The 19,986-nt window shown below is 49.2% G+C and overlaps 20 non-coding genes across 20 annotated transcripts; 10 read left to right on the top strand and 10 right to left on the bottom strand.

Annotated features, from left to right (window-relative positions):
* Nucleotides 1–353: 353 nt before the first annotated feature.
* Nucleotides 354–440, top strand: TRNAY-GUA (transfer RNA tyrosine (anticodon GUA)). The gene is given in 2 exon segments: nucleotides 354–390; nucleotides 405–440. It is a non-coding gene; the product is annotated as a tRNA-Tyr (tRNA).
* A 142-nt stretch (nucleotides 441–582) lies between these two features.
* On the top strand, nucleotides 583–656 carry TRNAN-GUU (transfer RNA asparagine (anticodon GUU)). Its single transcript has one exon. It is a non-coding gene; the product is annotated as a tRNA-Asn (tRNA).
* A 3,422-nt stretch (nucleotides 657–4,078) lies between these two features.
* On the top strand, nucleotides 4,079–4,152 carry TRNAN-GUU (transfer RNA asparagine (anticodon GUU)). The gene has a single exon. It is a non-coding gene; the product is annotated as a tRNA-Asn (tRNA).
* Nucleotides 4,153–5,937: 1,785 nt separating this feature from the next.
* Nucleotides 5,938–6,010, bottom strand: TRNAK-CUU (transfer RNA lysine (anticodon CUU)). Its single transcript has one exon. It is a non-coding gene; the product is annotated as a tRNA-Lys (tRNA).
* Nucleotides 6,011–6,389: 379 nt separating this feature from the next.
* Nucleotides 6,390–6,476, top strand: TRNAY-GUA (transfer RNA tyrosine (anticodon GUA)). Its single transcript is given in 2 exon segments — nucleotides 6,390–6,426; nucleotides 6,441–6,476. It is a non-coding gene; the product is annotated as a tRNA-Tyr (tRNA).
* Nucleotides 6,477–6,618: 142 nt separating this feature from the next.
* Nucleotides 6,619–6,692, top strand: TRNAN-GUU (transfer RNA asparagine (anticodon GUU)). The gene has a single exon. It is a non-coding gene; the product is annotated as a tRNA-Asn (tRNA).
* A 1,448-nt stretch (nucleotides 6,693–8,140) lies between these two features.
* Nucleotides 8,141–8,212, bottom strand: TRNAG-UCC (transfer RNA glycine (anticodon UCC)). The gene has a single exon. It is a non-coding gene; the product is annotated as a tRNA-Gly (tRNA).
* Nucleotides 8,213–8,477: 265 nt separating this feature from the next.
* On the bottom strand, nucleotides 8,478–8,550 carry TRNAK-CUU (transfer RNA lysine (anticodon CUU)). The gene has a single exon. It is a non-coding gene; the product is annotated as a tRNA-Lys (tRNA).
* A 379-nt stretch (nucleotides 8,551–8,929) lies between these two features.
* On the top strand, nucleotides 8,930–9,016 carry TRNAY-GUA (transfer RNA tyrosine (anticodon GUA)). The gene is given in 2 exon segments: nucleotides 8,930–8,966; nucleotides 8,981–9,016. It is a non-coding gene; the product is annotated as a tRNA-Tyr (tRNA).
* Nucleotides 9,017–11,017: 2,001 nt separating this feature from the next.
* TRNAK-CUU (transfer RNA lysine (anticodon CUU)) lies at nucleotides 11,018–11,090 on the bottom strand. Its single transcript has one exon. It is a non-coding gene; the product is annotated as a tRNA-Lys (tRNA).
* A 379-nt stretch (nucleotides 11,091–11,469) lies between these two features.
* TRNAY-GUA (transfer RNA tyrosine (anticodon GUA)) lies at nucleotides 11,470–11,556 on the top strand. Its single transcript is given in 2 exon segments — nucleotides 11,470–11,506; nucleotides 11,521–11,556. It is a non-coding gene; the product is annotated as a tRNA-Tyr (tRNA).
* Nucleotides 11,557–13,220: 1,664 nt separating this feature from the next.
* Nucleotides 13,221–13,292, bottom strand: TRNAG-UCC (transfer RNA glycine (anticodon UCC)). Its single transcript has one exon. It is a non-coding gene; the product is annotated as a tRNA-Gly (tRNA).
* Nucleotides 13,293–13,559: 267 nt separating this feature from the next.
* TRNAK-CUU (transfer RNA lysine (anticodon CUU)) lies at nucleotides 13,560–13,632 on the bottom strand. Its single transcript has one exon. It is a non-coding gene; the product is annotated as a tRNA-Lys (tRNA).
* A 379-nt stretch (nucleotides 13,633–14,011) lies between these two features.
* Nucleotides 14,012–14,098, top strand: TRNAY-GUA (transfer RNA tyrosine (anticodon GUA)). Its single transcript is given in 2 exon segments — nucleotides 14,012–14,048; nucleotides 14,063–14,098. It is a non-coding gene; the product is annotated as a tRNA-Tyr (tRNA).
* Nucleotides 14,099–16,718: 2,620 nt separating this feature from the next.
* Nucleotides 16,719–16,790, bottom strand: TRNAG-UCC (transfer RNA glycine (anticodon UCC)). The gene has a single exon. It is a non-coding gene; the product is annotated as a tRNA-Gly (tRNA).
* A 265-nt stretch (nucleotides 16,791–17,055) lies between these two features.
* TRNAK-CUU (transfer RNA lysine (anticodon CUU)) lies at nucleotides 17,056–17,128 on the bottom strand. Its single transcript has one exon. It is a non-coding gene; the product is annotated as a tRNA-Lys (tRNA).
* A 379-nt stretch (nucleotides 17,129–17,507) lies between these two features.
* TRNAY-GUA (transfer RNA tyrosine (anticodon GUA)) lies at nucleotides 17,508–17,594 on the top strand. The gene is given in 2 exon segments: nucleotides 17,508–17,544; nucleotides 17,559–17,594. It is a non-coding gene; the product is annotated as a tRNA-Tyr (tRNA).
* Nucleotides 17,595–17,736: 142 nt separating this feature from the next.
* TRNAN-GUU (transfer RNA asparagine (anticodon GUU)) lies at nucleotides 17,737–17,810 on the top strand. Its single transcript has one exon. It is a non-coding gene; the product is annotated as a tRNA-Asn (tRNA).
* A 1,448-nt stretch (nucleotides 17,811–19,258) lies between these two features.
* TRNAG-UCC (transfer RNA glycine (anticodon UCC)) lies at nucleotides 19,259–19,330 on the bottom strand. Its single transcript has one exon. It is a non-coding gene; the product is annotated as a tRNA-Gly (tRNA).
* A 267-nt stretch (nucleotides 19,331–19,597) lies between these two features.
* Nucleotides 19,598–19,670, bottom strand: TRNAK-CUU (transfer RNA lysine (anticodon CUU)). The gene has a single exon. It is a non-coding gene; the product is annotated as a tRNA-Lys (tRNA).
* Nucleotides 19,671–19,986: the final 316 nt, after the last annotated feature.

Below are 19,986 nucleotides of genomic sequence, written 5' to 3'. Positions count from 1 at the left end.
CTTGCAGCTAGCAGGCTCTGACCACTCTTTCCTAGCTTTCGCCACAATTCCTTTGGCTAAACTCAATGTGCTTCCAAGTACTATTCTGCTCACTTGCTGTCAAGGCACAGGGTACATCACCATTTTTGCCGGGACTTTGGAGGATCACAACAAAATGCGCTGGCTCTTTACAAACCCTTTTCTCTCTTTGCAATACGTCAAGCCGTAGCCTCCCACATAACGTCTGCCTAGGCATCTGCCCTTATCGGCCGAGGCGGCATCAAGCAATACCTCAACCTAGAAGGTCAAATGCAAAGTGTTCAGCACTGGCTTTGCATTCAAGGGCTCATGTGTTACCACACCCATCTGAGTTCCCTTCGATAGCTCAGCTGGTAGAGCGGAGGACTGTAGTAGATGAAGTAGCAATCCTTAGGTCGCTGGTTCAATTCCGGCTCGAAGGAAGGGCTTTTTAGCCCACGTCTCTCCCTTTTAGAAAGAAGGCAATCCCTCATCTCTACAAATGTGCAATTGGGAAGCTTTTTAGGCACCTTGAGTTGATCTTTCATTTCTCCTTCGGGCCAGTTCAAGCACGCTCCATGTGTGGTCTCTGTGGCGCAATCGGTTAGCGCGTTTGGCTGTTAACCGAAAGGTTGGTGGTTCGAGCCCACCCAGGGACGCTCACGTTTTCTCATTACCTTAGCCGGGACCGCTGCCAAGTCTGACACCCACCTAGGAAGACAAAGCATCTCCTTTGGCTCGCCTCACACGGCTGCCAATTGAGCCTTCGCTCACCACATTCCTTGAAAACGGACTAGTAATATGTCGCATTCAATTGCTCTTGTTCTGGAATGTTGAAGATCTTTCCTAGTTTAGTCAAGCCACTTCTTCGCTTCCGCTGACTCTCAGGAACAAACCCCAGCATTTCTATTCACACCTGAAGAGGCCTTAGTCCAATTACCATGGAATGTGTAGATGTTGATTGTCCAGGAACAGGAGGGGAGGTGTGAGAATTGTGGAGGCGCCCTTTTTCAAGTTACATCATCCCCTTGTTGGGTGTCAGGAAGCCTGCATAGCTAATAGTGCCTAGATTGACCTGGCTAAAGGCGTCAATTGTTGTCAAATCGCCTGGAGAGAGGTGTTAATAATGTGGAAGACAGATAGTGTGGCTGGACAAGCTTGTGTCCCAGTGTATTGCTGGCCTTGAACTACACAGGGATGCAATGTTTCTTAAAGATCCTTCTGAGTTTTTCCGACACTCCAGTTCCATACGGGATGACTATATTTCTCCAAGTGTTCTGCTTCTCCCCAGTTTGTTTTCCTGAGCTTGCGGAGGTTTTAACCAAGACCCAGTCTGGGTAGCCACAAGCTTTCAAAGCCCTCCTGAGATGTCCCGGTAGCACCCTCCTAGTCATGTGCTAGGATTTGTATAGTTGGCCTCTGCTTACCAGAGAGGCTGTCAGGTAAATTCAGTGTGGTATTCTGCTTAACAGAGTGCTGCGATGGATTACTCAGGTCTGCTGATGATTCTCTGATGTTGTTTGAGTTTGTCAGAGTTCTTCCCGCCTTCGGGAAGCTGTGAGAGCTTTCCAGAACATGGGTGGGGGCTAGGCAAACGAACAGCATGAATATGGATACAGCCCTGGCCATTTGCAAGGGGGGGCATTCCAGTCGCATGCTGGGAGTGGCATGTATGTTCTGCCAGCACATGGGCTCAGCGTCTTTCCTGGGAGAGGGCCGAACAGTTGGGCTGGAGGCAGGCTGCCTCGCCTGGAGCAGGCTGCTATGCGGCCCCAGGTGGGTCGACCTGAGGGCCTGAAACCGGTCAGGACGTCAATACCGCTTAACTAAGAGATCAGCTAGATGTCCTCAGTGTGAAAAGTTCTAATTTTGCAGTATCCCACTACAATTCCCCATCCCTATCCCCAGCTCTACAAGAAAACTCCAAAAACAAACATCCCCAAGTGCGGTCATTGAAGACAAGGAGCGTTTGCGCGTGTGTGTATGTGGCTGAAGAAATACACTGTGCCTGGCTGCGGGGCGAAGTAAAGGGAAACCGGGGCAAACATGCCAGCGTCCCTGGCAAGGGTGGCGTTACATCTGTGTTCTTTTGTCTTTAGACTCTTTTTGTTGCTACCATGTCAGCCGGATATATTGCAGAGTCCTAAGAACCCCCAGCTTGTGTTCCAGTGGGTGGTGTGAGTCAAAAGGCAGATAGCGGTCTGTGTGGGTAGGTATCCTGGAGACCTCCCTGCCCAAGTCAGCCCCTTCCTTGCCTTGTAAGACGCCGTCCAAAAGGGGTCATTTGCTATTCAGTGCCTCTTCCCGTGTACACTTGATGTATTGGTCCGCTGACTTGATGCGTTCACTAAAAGCTTGTGTTTCTGATGCTCTACTCTCCAGCCAAGTATAATCCACATGCCTTAACAAACGACTTGGTCTTTTCCCCATGGAACAATTCAAGTCTCTCTTGTCCAGCTGCTCCATGCACAGGTTAGCTACAATGGGAAATACAAGTGATCCCATGGCAGCGGCGTGTTTCTGTCTGTAAAAGTCATTGGGGTACTTGAAATGGGCTTGCTTGAGTCAAAGGGCCAGCAATGAATGCACTTGGTCAAGCTTTAGTTCTTTTTGGCTGTCAAGAGTCTTCCCTTATTTCAGATGTTTCCCACAATGTCAATAGCCTCCGCAAAGCGTATCCAAGTGAAAAGGCCTATGACATCATGGGACATGCTTGTTTCTTCTGTCTCCGACTTCAGTCTACATTCCTCGTTGAGAAATTCTTTAGCATTCTTCAAAATGCTGCCAGTTATCTTGCCATTTGAGGGTGTTCGAATGGTAGCCAGCTACTTAGCAATGCTGTGTGTGCAAGAGTTGATTGTTTGTGAATCGGTGTTTGAAATGCCTGAACCTTGTCCCTGGATAATGCTGTACTCCTTGAGCGAGTTAAAGCATGAGGCCGGAGCCTGTTGGGATGCGGCGGAATATTTGCACTGTTGTCACTAAGGCAAGACATCTTAGGAGCTTTGTTGAAGGAGCTTTGGCCCTGTGCTCTTTTGTCAAGGGCGCAAAGAAGAAGAAGACTGCGTTGGCCGGGAATTGAACCCGGGTCAACTGCTTGGAAAGCAGCTATGCTCACCACTATACCACCAACGCAAGGCTGTGCAGCAAGCATGCTGCTGGCTGTGTAGAACTAAGGCCATCCATGACATTGACTCCACAGACCCCCTGCTGCGCAAGGTCCATTTGCTGGCGTACCAAGTCACCTCTAGGAAGATGAGCTAGAAATATTTCCCCATTGGTGGAGAGAAAGGAAGCCAAGCCAGTAGATATGGTAAAGGTGTGATTGTGCAGTGCGCTTGAAGGAACTGGAGATACTGACACCTTTTGCAAAGGCCTTTGACTCGGCCAAAAAAAGGCACGTCCAACGTGGGGCTCGAACCCACGACCCTGAGATTAAGAGTCTCATGCTCTACCGACTGAGCTAGCCGGGCTACCGCACTCTGCTACTTTGAGGCCTCTTGCAGCTAGCAGGCTCTGACCACTCTTTCCTAGCTTTCGCCACAATTCCTTTGGCTAAACTCAATGTGCTTCCAAGCACTATTCTGCTCACTTGCTGTCAAGGCACAGGGTACATCACCATTTTTGCCGGGACTTTGGAGGATCACAACAAAATGCGCTGGCTCTTTACAAACCCTTTTCTCTCTTTGCAATACGTCAAGCCGTAGCCTCCCACATAACGTCTGCCTAGGCATCTGCCCTTATCGGCCGAGGCGGCATCAAGCAATACCTCAACCTAGAAGGTCAAATGCAAAGTGTTCAGCACTGGCTTTGCATTCAAGGGCTCATGTGTTACCACACCCATCTGAGTTCCCTTCGATAGCTCAGCTGGTAGAGCGGAGTACTGTAGTAGATGAAGTAGCAATCCTTAGGTCGCTGGTTCAATTCCGGCTCGAAGGAAGGGCTTTTTAGCCCGCGTCTCTCCCTTTTAGAAAGAAGGCAATCCCTCATCTCTACAAATGTGCAATTGGGAAGCTTTTTAGGCACCTTGAGTTGATCTTTCATTTCTCCTTCGGGCCAGTTCAAGCACACTCCATGTGTGGTCTCTGTGGCGCAATCGGTTAGCGCGTTCGGCTGTTAACCGAAAGGTTGGTGGTTCGAGCCCACCCAGGGACGCTCACGTTTTCTCATTACCTTAGCCGGGACCGCTGCCAAGTCTGACACCCACCTAGGAAGACAAAGCATCTCCTTTGGCTCGCCTCACACGGCTGCCAATTGAGCCTTCGCTCACCACATTCCTTGAAAACGGACTAGTAATATGTCGCATTCAATTGCTCTTGTTCTGGAATGTTGAAGATCTTTCCTAGTTTAGTCAAGCCACTTCTTCGCTTCCGCTGACTCTCAGGAACAAACCCCAGCATTTCTATTCACACCTGAAGAGGCCTTAGTCCAATTACCATGGAATGTGTAGATGTTGATTGTCCAGGAACAGGAGGGGAGGTGTGAGAATTGTGGAGGCGCCCTTTTTCAAGTTACATCATCCCCTTGTTGGGTGTCAGGAAGCCTGCATAGCTAATAGTGCCTAGATTGACCTGGCTAAAGGCGTCAATTGTTGTCAAATCGCCTGGAGAGAGGTGTTAATAATGTGGAAGACAGATAGTGTGGCTGGACAAGCTTGTGTCCCAGTGTATTGCTGGCCTTGAACTACACAGGGATGCAATGTTTCTTAAAGATCCTTCTGAGTCAAAAGGCAGATAGCGGTCTGTGTGGGTAGGTATCCTGGAGACCTCCCTGCCCAAGTCAGCCCCTTCCTTGCCTTGTAAGACGCCGTCCAAAAGGGGTCATTTGCTATTCAGTGCCTCTTCCCGTGTACACTTGATGTATTGGTCCGCTGACTTGATGCGTTCACTAAAAGCTTGTGTTTCTGATGCTCTACTCTCCAGCCAAGTATAATCCACATGCCTTAACAAACGACTTGGTCTTTTCCCCATGGAACAATTCAAGTCTCTCTTGTCCAGCTGCTCCATGCACAGGTTAGCTACAATGGGAAATACAAGTGATCCCATGGCAGCGGCGTGTTTCTGTCTGTAAAAGTCATTGGGGTACTTGAAATGGGCTTGCTTGAGTCAAAGGGCCAGCAATGAATGCACTTGGTCAAGCTTTAGTTCTTTTTGGCTGTCAAGAGTCTTCCCTTATTTCAGATGTTTCCCACAATGTCAATAGCCTCCGCAAAGCGTATCCAAGTGAAAAGGCCTATGACATCATGGGACATGCTTGTTTCTTCTGTCTCCGACTTCAGTCTACATTCCTCGTTGAGAAATTCTTTAGCATTCTTCAAAATGCTGCCAGTTATCTTGCCATTTGAGGGTGTTGGAATGGTAGCCAGCTACTTAGCAATGCTGTGTGTGCCAGAGTTGATTGTTTGTGAATCGGTGTTTGAAATGCCTGAACCTTGTCCCTGGATAATGCTGTACTCCTTGAGCGAGTTAAAGCATGAGGCCGGAGCCTGTTGGGATGCGGCGGAATATTTGCACTGTTGTCACTAAGGCAAGACATCTTAGGAGCTTTGTTGAAGGAGCTTTGGCCCTGTGCTCTTTTGTCAAGGGCGCAAAGAAGAAGAAGACTGCGTTGGCCGGGAATTGAACCCGGGTCAACTGCTTGGAAAGCAGCTATGCTCACCACTATACCACCAACGCAAGGCTGTGCAGCAAGCATGCTGCTGGCTGTGTAGAACTAAGGCCATCCATGACATTGACTCCACAGACCCCCTGCTGCGCAAGGTCCATTTGCTGGCATACCAAGTCACCTCTAGGAAGATGAGCTAGAAATATTTCCCCATTGGTGGAGAGAAAGGAAGCCAAGCCAGTAGATATGGTAAAGGTGTGATTGTGCAGTGCGCTTGAAGGAACTGGAGATACTGACACCTTTTGCAAAGGCCTTTGACTCGGCCAAAAAAAGGCACGCCCAACGTGGGGCTCGAACCCACGACCCTGAGATTAAGAGTCTCATGCTCTACCGACTGAGCTAGCCGGGCTACCACACTCTGCTACTTTGAGGCCTCTTGCAGCTAGCAGGCTCTGACCACTCTTTCCTAGCTTTCGCCACAATTCCTTTGGCTAAACTCAATGTGCTTCCAAGCACTATTCTGCTCACTTGCTGTCAAGGCACAGGGTACATCACCATTTTTGCCGGGACTTTGGAGGATCACAACAAAATGCGCTGGCTCTTTACAAACCCTTTTCTCTCTTTGCAATACGTCAAGCCGTAGCCTCCCACATAACGTCTGCCTAGGCATCTGCCCTTATCGGCCGATGCGGCATCAAGCAATACCTCAACCTAGAAGGTCAAATGCAAAGTGTTCAGCACTGGCTTTGCATTCAAGGGCTCATGTGTTACCACACCCATCTGAGTTCCCTTCGATAGCTCAGCTGGTAGAGCGGAGGACTGTAGTAGATGAAGTAGCAATCCTTAGGTCGCTGGTTCAATTCCGGCTCGAAGGAAGGGCTTTTTAGCCCGCGTCTCTCCCTTTTAGAAAGAAGACAATCCCTCATCTCTACAAATGTGCAATTGGGAAGCTTTTTAGGCACCTTGAGTTGATCTTTCATTTCTCCTTCGGGCCAGTTCAAGCACGCTCCATGTGTGGTCTCTGTGGCGCAATCGGTTAGCGCGTTCGGCTGTTAACCGAAAGGTTGGTGGTTCGAGCCCACCCAGGGACGCTCACGTTTTCTCATTACCTTAGCCGGGACCGCTGCCAAGTCTGACACCCACCTAGGAAGACAAAGCATCTCCTTTGGCGCGCCTCACACGGCTGCCAATTGAGCCTTCGCTCACCACATTCCTTGAAAACGGACTAGTAATATGTCGCATTCAATTGCTCTTGTTCTGGAATGTTGAAGATATTTCCTAGTTTAGTCAAGCCACTTCTTCGCTTCCGCTGACTCTCAGGAACAAACCCCAGCATTTCTATTCACACCTGAAGAGGCCTTAGTCCAATTACCATGGAATGTGTAGATGTTGATTGTCCAGGAACAGGAGGGGAGGTGTGAGAATTGTGGAGGCGCCCTTTTTCAAGTTACATCATCCCCTTGTTGGGTGTCAGGAAGCCTGCATAGCTAATAGTGCCTAGATTGACCTGGCTAAAGGCGTCAATTGTTGTCAAATCGCCTGGAGAGAGGTGTTAATAATGTGGAAGACAGATAGTGTGGCTGGACAAGCTTGTGTCCCAGTGTATTGCTGGCCTTGAACTACACAGGGATGCAATGTTTCTTAAAGATCCTTCTGAGTCAAAAGGCAGATAGCGGTCTGTGTGGGTAGGTATCCTGGAGACCTCCCTGCCCAAGTCAGCCCCTTCCTTGCCTTGTAAGACGCCGTCCAAAAGGGGTCATTTGCTATTCAGTGCCTCTTCCCGTGTACACTTGATGTATTGGTCCGCTGACTTGATGCGTTCACTAAAAGCTTGTGTTTCTGATGCTCTACTCTCCAGCCAAGTATTATCCACATGCCTTAACAAACGACTTGGTCTTTTCCCCATGGAACAATTCAAGTCTCTCTTGTCCAGCTGCTCCATGCACAGGTTAGCTACAATGGGAAATACAAGTGATCCCATGGCAGCGGCGTGTTTCTGTCTGTAAAAGTCATTGGGGTACTTGAAATGGGCTTGCTTGAGTCAAAGGGCCAGCAATGAATGCACTTGGTCAAGCTTTAGTTCTTTTTGGCTGTCAAGAGTCTTCCCTTATTTCAGATGTTTCCCACAATGTCAATAGCCTCCGCAAAGCGTATCCAAGTGAAAAGGCCTATGACATCATGGGACATGCTTGTTTCTTCTGTCTCCGACTTCAGTCTACATTCCTCGTTGAGAAATTCTTTAGCATTCTTCAAAATGCTGCCAGTTATCTTGCCATTTGAGGGTGTTGGAATGGTAGCCAGCTACTTAGCAATGCTGTGTGTGCCAGAGTTGATTGTTTGTGAATCGGTGTTTGAAATGCCTGAACCTTGTCCCTGGATAATGCTGTACTCCTTGAGCGAGTTAAAGCATGAGGCCGGAGCCTGTTGGGATGCGGCGGAATATTTGCACTGTTGTCACTAAGGCAAGACATCTTAGGAGCTTTGTTGAAGGAGCTTTGGCCCTGTGCTCTTTTGTCAAGGGCGCAAAGAAGAAGAAGACTGCGTTGGCCGGGAATCGAACCCGGGTCAACTGCTTGGAAGGCAGCTATGCTCACCACTATACCACCAACGCAAGGCTGTGCAGCAAGCATGCTGCTGGCTGTGTAGAACTAAGGCCATCCATGACATTGACTCCACAGACCCCCTGCTGCGCAAGGTCCATTTGCTGGCGTACCAAGTCACCTCTAGGAAGATGAGCTAGAAATATTTCCCCATTGGTGGAGAGAAAGGAAGCCAAGCCAGTAGATATGGTAAAGGTGTGATTGTGCAGTGCGCTTGAAGGAACTGGAGATACTGACACCTTTTGCAAAGGCCTTTGACTCGGCCAAAAAAAGGCACGCCCAACGTGGGGCTCGAACCCACGACCCTGAGATTAAGAGTCTCATGCTCTACCGACTGAGCTAGCCGGGCTACCACACTCTGCTGCTTTGAGGCCTCTTGCAGCTAGCAGGCTCTGACCACTCTTTCCTAGCTTTCGCCACAATTCCTTTGGCTAAACTCAATGTGCTTCCAAGTACTATTCTGCTCACTTGCTGTCAAGGCACAGGGTACATCACCATTTTTGCCGGGACTTTGGAGGATCACAACAAAATGCGCTGGCTCTTTACAAACCCTTTTCTCTCTTTGCAATACGTCAAGCCGTAGCCTCCCACATAACGTCTGCCTAGGCATCTGCCCTTATCGGCCGAGGCGGCATCAAGCAATACCTCAACCTAGAAGGTCAAATGCAAAGTGTTCAGCACTGGCTTTGCATTCAAGGGCTCATGTGTTACCACACCCATCTGAGTTCCCTTCGATAGCTCAGCTGGTAGAGCGGAGGACTGTAGTAGATGAAGTAGCAATCCTTAGGTCGCTGGTTCAATTCCGGCTCGAAGGAAGGGCTTTTTAGCCCGCGTCTCTCCCTTTTAGAAAGAAGGCAATCCCTCATCTCTACAAATGTGCAATTGGGAAGCTTTTTAGGCACCTTGAGTTGATCTTTCATTTCTCCTTCGGGCCAGTTCAAGCACGCTCCATGTGTGGTCTCTGTGGCGCAATCGGTTAGCGCGTTCGGCTGTTAACCAAAAGGTTGGTGGTTCGAGCCCACCCAGGGACGCTCACGTTTTCTCATTACCTTAGCCGGGACCGCTGCCAAGTCTGACACCCACCTAGGAAGACAAAGCATCTCCTTTGGCTCGCCTCACACGGCTGCCAATTGAGCCTTCGCTCACCACATTCCTTGAAAACGGACTAGTAATATGTCGCATTCAATTGCTCTTGTTCTGGAATGTTGAAGATCTTTCCTAGTTTAGTCAAGCCACTTCTTCGCTTCCGCTGACTCTCAGGAACAAACCCCAGCATTTCTATTCACACCTGAAGAGGCCTTAGTCCAATTACCATGGAATGTGTAGATGTTGATTGTCCAGGAACAGGAGGGGAGGTGTGAGAATTGTGGAGGCGCCCTTTTTCAAGTTACATCATCCCCTTGTTGGGTGTCAGGAAGCCTGCATAGCTAATAGTGCCTAGATTGACCTGGCTAAAGGCGTCAATTGTTGTCAAATCGCCTGGAGAGAGGTGTTAATAATGTGGAAGACAGATAGTGTGGCTGGACAAGCTTGTGTCCCAGTGTATTGCTGGCCTTGAACTACACAGGGATGCAATGTTTCTTAAAGATCCTTCTGAGTCAAAAGGCAGATAGCGGTCTGTGTGGGTAGGTATCCTGGAGACCTCCCTGCCCAAGTCAGCCCCTTCCTTGCCTTGTAAGACGCCGTCCAAAAGGGGTCATTTGCTATTCAGTGCCTCTTCCCGTGTACACTTGATGTATTGGTCCGCTGACTTGATGCGTTCACTAAAAGCTTGTGTTTCTGATGCTCTACTCTCCAGCCAAGTATAATCCACATGCCTTAACAAACGACTTGGTCTTTTCCCCATGGAACAATTCAAGTCTCTCTTGTCCAGCTGCTCCATGCACAGGTTAGCTACAATGGGAAATACAAGTGATCCCATGGCAGCGGCGTGTTTCTGTCTGTAAAAGTCATTGGGGTACTTGAAATGGGCTTGCTTGAGTCAAAGGGCCAGCAATGAATGCACTTGGTCAAGCTTTAGTTCTTTTTGGCTGTCAAGAGTCTTCCCTTATTTCAGATGTTTCCCACAATGTCAATAGCCTCCGCAAAGCGTATCCAAGTGAAAAGGCCTATGACATCATGGGACATGCTTGTTTCTTCTGTCTCCGACTTCAGTCTACATTCCTCGTTGAGAAATTCTTTAGCATTCTTCAAAATGCTGCCAGTTATCTTGCCATTTGAGGGTGTTGGAATGGTAGCCAGCTACTTAGCAATGCTGTGTGTGCCAGAGTTGATTGTTTGTGAATCGGTGTTTGAAATGCCTGAACCTTGTCCCTGGATAATGCTGTACTCCTTGAGCGAGTTAAAGCATGAGGCCGGAGCCTGTTGGGATGCGGCGGAATATTTGCACTGTTGTCACTAAGGCAAGACATCTTAGGAGCTTTGTTGAAGGAGCTTTGGCCCTGTGCTCTTTTGTCAAGGGCGCAAAGAAGAAGAAGACTGCGTTGGCCGGGAATTGAACCCGGGTCAACTGCTTGGAAAGCAGCTATGCTCACCACTATACCACCAACGCAAGGCTGTGCAGCAAGCATGCTGCTGGCTGTGTAGAACTAAGGCCATCCATGACATTGACTCCACAGACCCCCTGCTGCGCAAGGTCCATTTGCTGGCGTACCAAGTCACCTCTAGGAAGATGAGCTAGAAATATTTCCCCATTGGTGGAGAGAAAGGAAGCCAAGCCAGTAGATATGGTAAAGGTGTGATTGTGCAGTGCGCTTGAAGGAACTGGAGATACTGACACCTTTTGCAAAGGCCTTTGACTCGGCCAAAAAAAGGCACGCCCAACGTGGGGCTCGAACCCACGACCCTGAGATTAAGAGTCTCATGCTCTACCGACTGAGCTAGCCGGGCTACCACACTCTGCTACTTTGAGGCCTCTTGCAGCTAGCAGGCTCTGACCACTCTTTCCTAGCTTTCGCCACAATTCCTTTGGCTAAACTCAATGTGCTTCCAAGCACTATTCTGCTCACTTGCTGTCAAGGCACAGGGTACATCACCATTTTTGCCGGGACTTTGGAGGATCACAACAAAATGCGCTGGCTCTTTACAAACCCTTTTCTCTCTTTGCAATACGTCAAGCCGTAGCCTCCCACATAACGTCTGCCTAGGCATCTGCCCTCATCGGCCGATGCGGCATCAAGCAATACCTCAACCTAGAAGGTCAAATGCAAAGTGTTCAGCACTGGCTTTGCATTCAAGGGCTCATGTGTTACCACACCCATCTGAGTTCCCTTCGATAGCTCAGCTGGTAGAGCGGAGGACTGTAGTAGATGAAGTAGCAATCCTTAGGTCGCTGGTTCAATTCCAGCTCGAAGGAAGGGCTTTTTAGCCCGCGTCTCTCCCTTTTAGAAAGAAGGCAATCCCTCATCTCTACAAATGTGCAATTGGGAAGCTTTTTAGGCACCTTGAGTTGATCTTTCATTTCTCCTTCGGGCCAGTTCAAACACGCTCCATGTGTGGTCTCTGTGGCGCAATCGGTTAGCGCATTCGGATGTTAACCGAAAGGTTGGTGGTTCGAGCCCACCCAGGGACGCTCACGTTTTCTCATTACCTTAGCCGGGACCGCTGCCAAGTCTGACACCCACCTAGGAAGACAAAGCATCTCCTTTGGCTCGCCTCACACGGCTGCCAATTGAGCCTTCGCTCACCACATTCCTTGAAAACGGACTAGTAATATGTCGCATTCAATTGCTCTTGTTCTGGAATGTTGAAGATCTTTCCTAGTTTAGTCAAGCCACTTCTTCGCTTCCGCTGACTCTCAGGAACAAACCCCAGCATTTCTATTCACACCTGAAGAGGCCTTAGTCCAATTACCATGGAATGTGTAGATGTTGATTGTCCAGGAACAGGAGGGGAGGTGTGAGAATTGTGGAGGCGCCCTTTTTCAAGTTACATCATCCCCTTGTTGGGTGTCAGGAAGCCTGCATAGCTAATAGTGCCTAGATTGACCTGGCTAAAGGCGTCAATTGTTGTCAAATCGCCTGGAGAGAGGTGTTAATAATGTGGAAGACAGATAGTGTGGCTGGACAAGCTTGTGTCCCAGTGTATTGCTGGCCTTGAACTACACAGGGATGCAATGTTTCTTAAAGATCCTTCTGAGTCAAAAGGCAGATAGCGGTCTGTGTGGGTAGGTATCCTGGAGACCTCCCTGCCCAAGTCAGCCCCTTCCTTGCCTTGTAAGACGCCGTCCAAAAGGGGTCATTTGCTATTCAGTGCCTCTTCCCGTGTACACTTGATGTATTGGTCCGCTGACTTGATGCGTTCACTAAAAGCTTGTGTTTCTGATGCTCTACTCTCCAGCCAAGTATTATCCACATGCCTTAACAAACGACTTGGTCTTTTCCCCATGGAACAATTCAAGTCTCTCTTGTCCAGCTGCTCCATGCACAGGTTAGCTACAATGGGAAATACAAGTGATCCCATGGCAGCGGCGTGTTTCTGTCTGTAAAAGTCATTGGGGTACTTGAAATGGGCTTGCTTGAGTCAAAGGGCCAGCAATGAATGCACTTGGTCAAGCTTTAGTTCTTTTTGGCTGTCAAGAGTCTTCCCTTATTTCAGATGTTTCCCACAATGTCAATAGCCTCCGCAAAGCGTATCCAAGTGAAAAGGCCTATGACATCATGGGACATGCTTGTTTCTTCTGTCTCCGACTTCAGTCTACATTCCTCGTTGAGAAATTCTTTAGCATTCTTCAAAATGCTGCCAGTTATCTTGCCATTTGAGGGTGTTCGAATGGTAGCCAGCTACTTAGCAATGCTGTGTGTGCCAGAGTTGATTGTTTGTGAATCGGTGTTTGAAATGCCTGAACCTTGTCCCTGGATAATGCTGTACTCCTTGAGCGAGTTAAAGCATGAGGCCGGAGCCTGTTGGGATGCGGCGGAATATTTGCACTGTTGTCACTAAGGCAAGACATCTTAGGAGCTTTGTTGAAGGAGCTTTGGCCCTGTGCTCTTTTGTCAAGGGCGCAAAGAAGAAGAAGACTGCGTTGGCCGGGAATCGAACCCGGGTCAACTGCTTGGAAGGCAGCTATGCTCACCACTATACCACCAACGCAAGGCTGTGCAGCAAGCATGCTGCTGGCTGTGTAGAACTAAGGCCATCCATGACATTGACTCCACAGACCCCCTGCTGCGCAAGGTCTATTTGCTGGCGTACCAAGTGACCTCTAGGAAGATGAGCTAGAAATATTTCCCCATTGGTGGAGAGAAAGGAAGCCAAGCCAGTAGATATGGTAAAGGTGTGATTGTGCAGTGCGCTTGAAGGAACTGGAGATACTGACACCTTTTGCAAAGGCCTTTGACTCGGCCAAAAAAAAGGGCACGCCCAACGTGGGGCTCGAACCCACGACCCTGAGATTAAGAGTCTCATGCTCTACCGACTGAGCTAGCCGGGCTACCACACTCTGCTGCTTTGAGGCCTCTTGCAGCTAGCAGGCTCTGACCACTCTTTCCTAGCTTTCGCCACAATTCCTTTGGCTAAACTCAATGTGCTTCCAAGTACTATTCTGCTCACTTGCTGTCAAGGCACAGGGTACATCACCATTTTTGCCGGGACTTTGGAGGATCACAACAAAATGCGCTGGCTCTTTACAAACCCTTTTCTCTCTTTGCAATACGTCAAGCCGTAGCCTCCCACATAACGTCTGCCTAGGCATCTGCCCTTATCGGCCGAGGCGGCATCAAGCAATACCTCAACCTAGAAGGTCAAATGCAAAGTGTTCAGCACTGGCTTTGCATTCAAGGGCTCATGTGTTACCACACCCATCTGAGTTCCCTTCGATAGCTCAGCTGGTAGAGCGGAGGACTGTAGTAGATGAAGTAGCAATCCTTAGGTCGCTGGTTCAATTCCGGCTCGAAGGAAGGGCTTTTTAGCCCGCGTCTCTCCCTTTTAGAAAGAAGGCAATCCCTCATCTCTACAAATGTGCAATTGGGAAGCTTTTTAGGCACCTTGAGTTGATCTTTCATTTCTCCTTCGGGCCAGTTCAAGCACGCTCCATGTGTGGTCTCTGTGGTGCAATCGGTTAGCGCGTTCGGCTGTTAGCCGAAAGGTTGGTGGTTCGAGCCCACCCAGGGACGCTCACGTTTTCTCATTACCTTAGCCGGGACCGCTGCCAAGTCTGACACCCACCTAGGAAGACAAAGCATCTCCTTTGGCTCGCCTCACACGGCTGCCAATTGAGCCTTCGCTCACCACATTCCTTGAAAACGGACTAGTAATATGTCGCATTCAATTGCTCTTGTTCTGGAATGTTGAAGATCTTTCCTAGTTTAGTCAAGCCACTTCTTCGCTTCCGCTGACTCTCAGGAACAAACCCCAGCATTTCTATTCACACCTGAAGAGGCCTTAGTCCAATTACCATGGAATGTGTAGATGTTGATTGTCCAGGAACAGGAGGGGAGGTGTGAGAATTGTGGAGGCGCCCTTTTTCAAGTTACATCATCCCCTTGTTGGGTGTCAGGAAGCCTGCATAGCTAATAGTGCCTAGATTGACCTGGCTAAAGGCGTCAATTGTTGTCAAATCGCCTGGAGAGAGGTGTTAATAATGTGGAAGACAGATAGTGTGGCTGGACAAGCTTGTGTCCCAGTGTATTGCTGGCCTTGAACTACACAGGGATGCAATGTTTCTTAAAGATCCTTCTGAGTTTTTCCGACACTCCAGTTCCATACGGGATGACTATATTTCTCCAAGTGTTCTGCTTCTCCCCAGTTTGTTTTCCTGAGCTTGCGGAGGTTTTAACCAAGACCCAGTCTGGGTAGCCACAAGCTTTCAAAGCCCTCCTGAGATGTCCCGGTAGCACCCTCCTAGTCATGTGCTAGGATTTGTATAGTTGGCCTCTGCTTACCAGAGAGGCTGTCAGGTAAATTCAGTGTGGTATTCTGCTTAACAGAGTGCTGCGATGGATTACTCAGGTCTGCTGATGATTCTCTGATGTTGTTTGAGTTTGTCAGAGTTCTTCCCGCCTTCGGGAAGCTGTGAGAGCTTTCCAGAACATGGGTGGGGGCTAGGCAAACGAACAGCATGAATATGGATACAGCCCTGGCCATTTGCAAGGGGGGGCATTCCAGTCGCATGCTGGGAGTGGCATGTATGTTCTGCCAGCACATGGGCTCAGCGTCTTTCCTGGGAGAGGGCCGAACAGTTGGGCTGGAGGCAGGCTGCCTCGCCTGGAGCAGGCTGCTATGCGGCCCCAGGTGGGTCGACCTGAGGGCCTGAAACCGGTCAGGACGTCAATACCGCTTAACTAAGAGATCAGCTAGATGTCCTCAGTGTGAAAAGTTCTAATTTTGCAGTATCCCACTACAATTCCCCATCCCTATCCCCAGCTCTACAAGAAAACTCCAAAAACAAACATCCCCAAGTGCGGTCATTGAAGACAAGGAGCGTTTGCGCGTGTGTGTATGTGGCTGAAGAAATACACTGTGCCTGGCTGCGGGGCGAAGTAAAGGGAAACCGGGGCAAACATGCCAGCGTCCCTGGCAAGGGTGGCGTTACATCTGTGTTCTTTTGTCTTTAGACTCTTTTTGTTGCTACCATGTCAGCCGGATATATTGCAGAGTCCTAAGAACCCCCAGCTTGTGTTCCAGTGGGTGGTGTGAGTCAAAAGGCAGATAGCGGTCTGTGTGGGTAGGTATCCTGGAGACCTCCCTGCCCAAGTCAGCCCCTTCCTTGCCTTGTAAGACGCCGTCCAAAAGGGGTCATTTGCTATTCAGTGCCTCTTCCCGTGTACACTTGATGTATTGGTCCGCTGACTTGATGCGTTCACTAAAAGCTTGTGTTTCTGATGCTCTACTCTCCAGCCAAGTATAATCCACATGCCTTAACAAACGACTTGGTCTTTTCCCCATGGAACAATTCAAGTCTCTCTTGTCCAGCTGCTCCATGCACAGGTTAGCTACAATGGGAAATACAAGTGATCCCATGGCAGCGGCGTGTTTCTGTCTGTAAAAGTCATTGGGGTACTTGAAATGGGCTTGCTTGAGTCAAAGGGCCAGCAATGAATGCACTTGGTCAAGCTTTAGTTCTTTTTGGCTGTCAAGAGTCTTCCCTTATTTCAGATGTTTCCCACAATGTCAATAGCCTCCGCAAAGCGTATCCAAGTGAAAAGGCCTATGACATCATGGGACATGCTTGTTTCTTCTGTCTCCGACTTCAGTCTACATTCCTCGTTGAGAAATTCTTTAGCATTCTTCAAAATGCTGCCAGTTATCTTGCCATTTGAGGGTGTTCGAATGGTAGCCAGCTACTTAGCAATGCTGTGTGTGCAAGAGTTGATTGTTTGTGAATCGGTGTTTGAAATGCCTGAACCTTGTCCCTGGATAATGCTGTACTCCTTGAGCGAGTTAAAGCATGAGGCCGGAGCCTGTTGGGATGCGGCGGAATATTTGCACTGTTGTCACTAAGGCAAGACATCTTAGGAGCTTTGTTGAAGGAGCATTGGCCCTGTGCTCTTTTGTCAAGGGCGCAAAGAAGAAGAAGACTGCGTTGGCCGGGAATCGAACCCGGGTCAACTGCTTGGAAGGCAGCTATGCTCACCACTATACCACCAACGCAAGGCTGTGCAGCAAGCATGCTGCTGGCTGTGTAGAACTAAGGCCATCCATGACATTGACTCCACAGACCCCCTGCTGCGCAAGGTCCATTTGCTGGCGTACCAAGTGACCTCTAGGAAGATGAGCTAGAAATATTTCCCCATTGGTGGAGAGAAAGGAAGCCAAGCCAGTAGATATGGTAAAGGTGTGATTGTGCAGTGCGCTTGAAGGAACTGGAGATACTGACACCTTTTGCAAAGGCCTTTGACTCGGCCAAAAAAAGGCACGCCCAACGTGGGGCTCGAACCCACGACCCTGAGATTAAGAGTCTCATGCTCTACCGACTGAGCTAGCCGGGCTACCACACTCTGCTGCTTTGAGGCCTCTTGCAGCTAGCAGGCTCTGACCACTCTTTCCTAGCTTTCGCCACAATTCCTTTGGCTAAACTCAATGTGCTTCCAAGTACTATTCTGCTCACTTGCTGTCAAGGCACAGGGTACATCACCATTTTTGCCGGGACTTTGGAGGATCACAACAAAATGCGCTGGCTCTTTACAAACCCTTTTCTCTCTTTGCAATACGTCAAGCCGTAGCCTCCCACATAACGTCTGCCTAGGCATCTGCCCTTATCGGCCGAGGCGGCATCAAGCAATACCTCAACCTAGAAGGTCAAATGCAAAGTGTTCAGCACTGGCTTTGCATTCAAGGGCTCATGTGTTACCACACCCATCTGAGTTCCCTTCGATAGCTCAGCTGGTAGAGCGGAGGACTGTAGTAGATGAAGTAGCAATCCTTAGGTCGCTGGTTCAATTCCGGCTCGAAGGAAGGGCTTTTTAGCCCGCGTCTCTCCCTTTTAGAAAGAAGGCAATCCCTCATCTCTACAAATGTGCAATTGGGAAGCTTTTTAGGCACCTTGAGTTGATCTTTCATTTCTCCTTCGGGCCAGTTCAAGCACGCTCCATGTGTGGTCTCTGTGGCGCAATCGGTTAGCGCGTTCGGCTGTTAACCGAAAGGTTGGTGGTTCGAGCCCACCCAGGGACGCTCACGTTTTCTCATTACCTTAGCCGGGACCGCTGCCAAGTCTGACACCCACCTAGGAAGACAAAGCATCTCCTTTGGCTCGCCTCACACGGCTGCCAATTGAGCCTTCGCTCACCACATTCCTTGAAAACGGACTAGTAATATGTCGCATTCAATTGCTCTTGTTCTGGAATGTTGAAGATCTTTCCTAGTTTAGTCAAGCCACTTCTTCGCTTCCGCTGACTCTCAGGAACAAACCCCAGCATTTCTATTCACACCTGAAGAGGCCTTAGTCCAATTACCATGGAATGTGTAGATGTTGATTGTCCAGGAACAGGAGGGGAGGTGTGAGAATTGTGGAGGCGCCCTTTTTCAAGTTACATCATCCCCTTGTTGGGTGTCAGGAAGCCTGCATAGCTAATAGTGCCTAGATTGACCTGGCTAAAGGCGTCAATTGTTGTCAAATCGCCTGGAGAGAGGTGTTAATAATGTGGAAGACAGATAGTGTGGCTGGACAAGCTTGTGTCCCAGTGTATTGCTGGCCTTGAACTACACAGGGATGCAATGTTTCTTAAAGATCCTTCTGAGTCAAAAGGCAGATAGCGGTCTGTGTGGGTAGGTATCCTGGAGACCTCCCTGCCCAAGTCAGCCCCTTCCTTGCCTTGTAAGACGCCGTCCAAAAGGGGTCATTTGCTATTCAGTGCCTCTTCCCGTGTACACTTGATGTATTGGTCCGCTGACTTGATGCGTTCACTAAAAGCTTGTGTTTCTGATGCTCTACTCTCCAGCCAAGTATTATCCACATGCCTTAACAAACGACTTGGTCTTTTCCCCATGGAACAATTCAAGTCTCTCTTGTCCAGCTGCTCCATGCACAGGTTAGCTACAATGGGAAATACAAGTGATCCCATGGCAGCGGCGTGTTTCTGTCTGTAAAAGTCATTGGGGTACTTGAAATGGGCTTGCTTGAGTCAAAGGGCCAGCAATGAATGCACTTGGTCAAGCTTTAGTTCTTTTTGGCTGTCAAGAGTCTTCCCTTATTTCAGATGTTTCCCACAATGTCAATAGCCTCCGCAAAGCGTATCCAAGTGAAAAGGCCTATGACATCATGGGACATGCTTGTTTCTTCTGTCTCCGACTTCAGTCTACATTCCTCGTTGAGAAATTCTTTAGCATTCTTCAAAATGCTGCCAGTTATCTTGCCATTTGAGGGTGTTGGAATGGTAGCCAGCTACTTAGCAATGCTGTGTGTGCCAGAGTTGATTGTTTGTGAATCGGTGTTTGAAATGCCTGAACCTTGTCCCTGGATAATGCTGTACTCCTTGAGCGAGTTAAAGCATGAGGCCGGAGCCTGTTGGGATGCGGCGGAATATTTGCACTGTTGTCACTAAGGCAAGACATCTTAGGAGCTTTGTTGAAGGAGCTTTGGCCCTGTGCTCTTTTGTCAAGGGCGCAAAGAAGAAGAAGACTGCGTTGGCCGGGAATCGAACCCGGGTCAACTGCTTGGAAGGCAGCTATGCTCACCACTATACCACCAACGCAAGGCTGTGCAGCAAGCATGCTGCTGGCTGTGTAGAACTAAGGCCATCCATGACATTGACTCCACAGACCCCCTGCTGCGCAAGGTCTATTTGCTGGCGTACCAAGTGACCTCTAGGAAGATGAGCTAGAAATATTTCCCCATTGGTGGAGAGAAAGGAAGCCAAGCCAGTAGATATGGTAAAGGTGTGATTGTGCAGTGCGCTTGAAGGAACTGGAGATACTGACACCTTTTGCAAAGGCCTTTGACTCGGCCAAAAAAAAGGGCACGCCCAACGTGGGGCTCGAACCCACGACCCTGAGATTAAGAGTCTCATGCTCTACCGACTGAGCTAGCCGGGCTACCACACTCTGCTGCTTTGAGGCCTCTTGCAGCTAGCAGGCTCTGACCACTCTTTCCTAGCTTTCGCCACAATTCCTTTGGCTAAACTCAATGTGCTTCCAAGTACTATTCTGCTCACTTGCTGTCAAGGCACAGGGTACATCACCATTTTTGCCGGGACTTTGGAGGATCACAACAAAATGCGCTGGCTCTTTACAAACCCTTTTCTCTCTTTGCAATACGTCAAGCCGTAGCCTCCCACATAACGTCTGCCTAGGCATCTGCCCTTATCGGCCGAGGCGGCATCAAGCAATACCTCAACCTAGAAGGTCAAAT

Source organism: Staurois parvus, unplaced genomic scaffold, assembly GCF_062004578.1.
Source record: "Staurois parvus isolate SC_StPar_1 unplaced genomic scaffold, SC_StPar_1.0 ptg001130l, whole genome shotgun sequence".
NCBI lineage: Eukaryota > Metazoa > Chordata > Amphibia > Anura > Ranidae > Staurois > Staurois parvus.
This window is presented reverse-complemented; position numbering and strand designations above follow the sequence as displayed.